Raw genomic sequence first — 4,941 nt, forward strand, 5'->3', positions numbered from 1 at the left:
AATGAACATGAGGACTCAACAAATCACTTCAACATAAGGGTTTTGCTACTTATAAGTAGACAGGGAAGCACTCTGGACAAAGCATAGACTGATTTAGCTGTTATCTTACTAATTACTAACATTTTGTATTATATTTTTCATATATTATCTTAGTAAAGGAACTTTTTCCCTTCTGTAATCTTTGTTTATGCTAGTTTTGGCTGAAGGACCAAGTGCCATCTAAAAATGCCTTATTGCAGAGTTCTGTATTGAAATCCAAAAACATTTAATCAGAAGAAGACTAATGTTTTACATAACTTGCATCAGCATTCATTAGTTTAAATCCCATGATCTCACTCTCCCAGGATGCACAGTTTTTCTCTTGCAGAGAAGGATAATGTGTAACTGGGTGATGAGCATGGGAACTTTTTGGCAGCAGAAGGAATATCATGAATCCTAAAATATTTGAGATCACACACAGCCATGTGTACAGACAAACAGCTGGATAATTTTCCTATACAAAAAGAGTAAAGAAGGGAAAACACTGATGAGCAGATGGTTTGGATGTCAGTTTTATGTTCTCCTTACAGCCATTAAAACGATGTTGCAAAGAGAACCTGGATATAGTATGGCCTCAGTGGAGCTGATAAGTAGCAAAAAGAAAGATACTGGGGTTTTTATTATTATTCACACAAGGCACAAGATAAAATTGGTACACGCTGTTACTGATTTAGTTGTGAACTATGAGCTTCATAAGGAATAAGAACAGAGTAACAAGTGTTCCAGATGCTTGCTGCTATGGGTCATGTGCCATAACTTACTGTGTGTGGCATTTTCCTCTGTTCTTCCTTTTCCCAAATGGGATAACTCACTGCTACTGTTTTCACCTAAAACATGCCTGCAGTGTGAAACAGAAATCATGCTTAAAGGTAGATAATTCATCTTCTCAGCACAAGGCTGGAGATCAGAGGTGTTGTCTGTCTGTGGCTGTTCCCCTTACCCTTGAGGATCATCTTTGTTCTAGGAGAGATGCTGCATAGGAGGATCTAGCACATGGATAAGAGCAGAGACCTTCAAGTTCTCACTTCTACCCATTGAAACATGAGGGGAAAGACAAAAAGAAGGAAAAGAAGAACAGTTATTTTCTGCACAGCTGTGTTTCTGTTTCATCATTCTCAGTAGTACCCAAAAGGCATAATATCATGCTGTCCTGATAGGGTGGTATTTGGTATCTTTTTAAAACCTGGATGCATAGTGAGGTACTGAGCTCTGAGAAATGATGCTCTCTTAGTGCTTCATTTGGCTGGCATCATTTGCTTTCCCTATCTCCTTATATGCTCTAATATAGATTTCTGGACAAATAATGACTTAGAAAAGGGCACTGCAGCCCTGATGTACAGATACGCTTGAATGGCAGCTGGAGGTAGTTCCCGTCTCTGACAAGGTTACATGAGACTGACTGGGACAAGATGATAAAAAGGAAAACCCAGTAACCTTTCCTCTACTGATTGCTGAAGTTCTTTTTGACACCGTTATAGGACTCCCACAGGACTCCAAAGCCCTGGTGATGAAGCCAAGTCCTTACAGTTGCAGTCTAATGTTGGGGGGTGAGGGGGGTTAATCTTATGAAGCTGCACCCTGTCTAGGGATCATCACTACTCCTACAGACTTTAGACTGGGTCATTGGGAATGCCTCTTTGAGTCCTTCAAGCCGCAGCAGAAAGCAGAAGAGCAGCTTTCCTTTGCTGATGATCTGAACTGTTTAAAAGTAATGGACATTCATTTTTTTTCTTGCCCACTCTTGTTTTCAGGCTCAGACTGGAAAACAGCCTGGCTTTCCCACATCTTTCCAAGCCTCTGGACTGCCTGCATCTGACCTGGAAATGAGCAATGACCCTGAGCAAGCCTATTTGTTTGAGCTAACTGTTAGGACACCTGGCTTCTCCCAGAGAAACTGGGAGGATCCAGCATGAATAAACAAGCTGAGTCATTTACATGCTCACTGAAAGCAGACTCCCAACCCCATCACTGTCCCCTTGCACTGGAGAGAGAGGGTTGTTGTGAGGAGCTCACATTTACACTGCTCATGCACGCACATAAGAGGCACTTTCCACTTCAGCCTTATTCTGCTACTTCCCTTTTTCTCTCTCAGTGCTTCCCTTTCACCTCTTTTCTTCCTGTCCAGACAGGGCCTGCCTGCTTCCCAGTTCCTCCTGTGGGAAGGAGTACAGACACCCACCAGGAAAGCTCATAGGATGCTATCACTTTTGTGGACGTTTGCCAGTACTTTTGTGTGGTGTGGACCATTAACGCACACCCCCCTCCCCCCAAAGGGGAACCTCCATCTATTCGGTGAGGCTACAGGAGCAGTGCAGCTCAATCTTGAGGTTGATTGTTAGAATCAAAAAGGTCAGCACAAGTAGAAAGGCAATAGAGGAATGTATCAGCAAAGGGACTAGCAGGGATAGAACAGTGGTACAAAGGAAAAGTGCTCACCTGTCTCCAAAGATCTAGGCTTGCAGAAAAGACTCCACAAGAGAAAGATCTCCAGCCAAAGATCCTTCTAGCATAGCAATCTAGATATGAGGTCTAAGACAAATGAGGTCTAAAAGAGATGCAGCCAGGCTCCACCCCTTCCAGTCGCACAGCTGAATTGCCTTCACCTGTGCTCCCAGGGCTGATCTTTCCCCAGGTGCAAAATCAGTGGTTCAGGCCATGACTCAGCAGTTACCATACAGTGATGCACAAACATCTTCATCGTTGCTGAGAAGTGGGCTCCAAAAGTAAGGGAGGCTATGGTTGCTGGAGGTGGAATTTTGTCAGGAACCCCAGTTTGTATTGCCATGCCTGGTGGGATGACTGTGGAGAAGGAAATAAGCAAATGGAAGAGACTGTGCCTCCAGCATGCCCAGTGTTCTGGAATGGGCTAGAGCAACTGTTTGCTCACCTGCTGCTGGTCATCAGGGACTCTCTACGGTGGAAGTGATGCAGTTGGGGCTGTACATCTGTATAAATTTTACAAATTCATACCATAACTTCTACATGTCATCCTTATCCATTGTGAGAATGGGAGTTACTTCTTGAGTAACCATCTGGAGTTTGACACCAGTGTTTCTATGAAAAATAGGTATATATTCAAAAGCTGACCTCTGTAATAAATTGTTTCCTATTTTTCATACCATTGGTAAATGCACTCAGTATGTGCATCAGGCTGAAAAATAAGCCAGGACTGTGTCTTAATTGTACTAAATCATGAAGTACCTGTCATTCCCACTTTGTTGTGGTGGTTGTTTTGTCAACAGTCTGCAAAGGTTTCACTTTCATAGTGATCCAAGTCTTGCAGTTGTGTATCTGTAACTTGGAGGAAGAGAGAGCCTGAAAATGTCAGTTGAAAAGTGTTTAGCCTCTTAATTGCGTGTGTTTCAAATGCTACATGTTCTTCTGCTGTGCTGGTTTTGTAAATCCCAGAACAGAAAAGCACGCCATGATACACATCACATGATGCACAGTGATATGTTCCCGTTCCATAAGCTCTTGGAAGTGACCCTGGGCTGCTGGAGCTGCTCTTGCAGATCTTCAGCCCATGGCCAAGGGATGCTTGTAGTCTCATCCTGTTCTTTGTTGGGAGCAGAACTGCCCCAGCCCTGTAGCATCTCAAGGACAATGTCCATGGAACTACCAAAGAAGGGAAGGGCTGAGCCCAAAGGCCAAGAAGCTCCCAGTGATTACGTCTGCATGTCGTACATCTGCATTGGCTTTTCTTTGGGTGAAGGGTTCCTTTCTGCTCCCTGATCACATCTGAGTCACCCTGGCCCAGGGTCAGCAAGTAAGGTGAAAACAAGAAGACCAAACACAAACACTGCTTTTTGAGGCCTTTGAAACAGGACACAGCCAGCAGAGTTTTCCTAGAATCCCTGGGAACTTAGTGCTGTGATTTTGCTCACCTTTGGACTCACATTTTTTCCATGAGCGCACAAATAACACAGTGAGTAACTACAAAAAGGAAAACTGAACAGTGCAGAACATAAAGTTCCAGGAAAGTATGTGCTTAACCCATGTTCATACAGAGCAGCACGAAAGCAAAGTTTTGGTATATGCTCTGTTTTGAGAAAAAGAAACAGGGATATGTATATTTTTCAATTCTTTTATTCATTTTGGAGCATTTTTGGCACAGGAGTTATTGTTGTTCATTGGACAGTTATGACAGATTTGGAAACAAATCACACCTATGTGTCTAGAGGGACAATGTTGTGTTAGTTTGGCTGCAATCCGCTCACTTATGAACCCTCCCAGAAGATCTGTGAACTTGCTTGTGATCATGAACAATGTGTGGGCTTTTATGGGACTGCCTTGGTAATAAAGGACAGCAGGTGTATGTACTTACAGAACTGAGAATTCTATAGAAAACTCACCTATTTTTGCAAAAAAAAAAAAAAAGAGGAAAATTTTTATTTAAGGGATCTGAAAACAATGTTGTTTAAAGGCAGACAAAGCAGAAAGATTTTAGATTGTTTTTAGTAAGTTTTATGAGAAAAAGTAGTCCTATTGAAGCCATTGTAAAAATCATGGCAAGCCCTTCTGCTTCAGAAAGGTAAGAATGGCTCTGGTTGAGTAGCTTGTTGAAGTGGCAACCCCTTCAGCACTGGTGTTTGTGGAGACCTTGGACTAAATTCAGCTCCAGTCAGGGGCTTTCTGTGAGCCTACAGCTCACAGCAAGTGCTCATTGTTGGGACATGTGGGAGCAGGGGCAAAGCTGGGGAGTTAGAGCCCTGCTTATGGAAACTTACAGCCATGACTAGCTGTTCACAGACCTGCTCTGTAACCAACGAATAAATTCCCGTGATAACTAAATGACGAATATATGTGTTCCTTGTTGACTTAAATTTCACTTCTGCCACAACAACATTCCTGTCAGTGGAGTTGATGAAGTTGTTCACTGGGCCTCTTGTGTTTATCCTTGAT

General features: G+C 42.9%; 1 long non-coding RNA gene across 1 annotated transcript; it reads right to left on the reverse strand.

Moving 5' to 3' along the window:
* Positions 1-424: 424 nt before the first annotated feature.
* On the reverse strand, positions 425-2,883 carry LOC149918998 (uncharacterized). Its single transcript, XR_016464710.1, has 3 exons — positions 2,476-2,883; positions 980-1,066; positions 425-877 (listed from the first exon to the last, which is right to left on the reverse strand). It is a non-coding gene; the product is annotated as an uncharacterized LOC149918998 (long non-coding RNA).
* Positions 2,884-4,941: the final 2,058 nt, after the last annotated feature.

Source organism: Phasianus colchicus, chromosome 2 (genome assembly GCF_987193195.1).
Source record: "Phasianus colchicus chromosome 2, bPhaCol1.hap1.1, whole genome shotgun sequence".
In the NCBI taxonomy this organism is placed as follows: Eukaryota; Metazoa; Chordata; class Aves; order Galliformes; family Phasianidae; genus Phasianus; species Phasianus colchicus.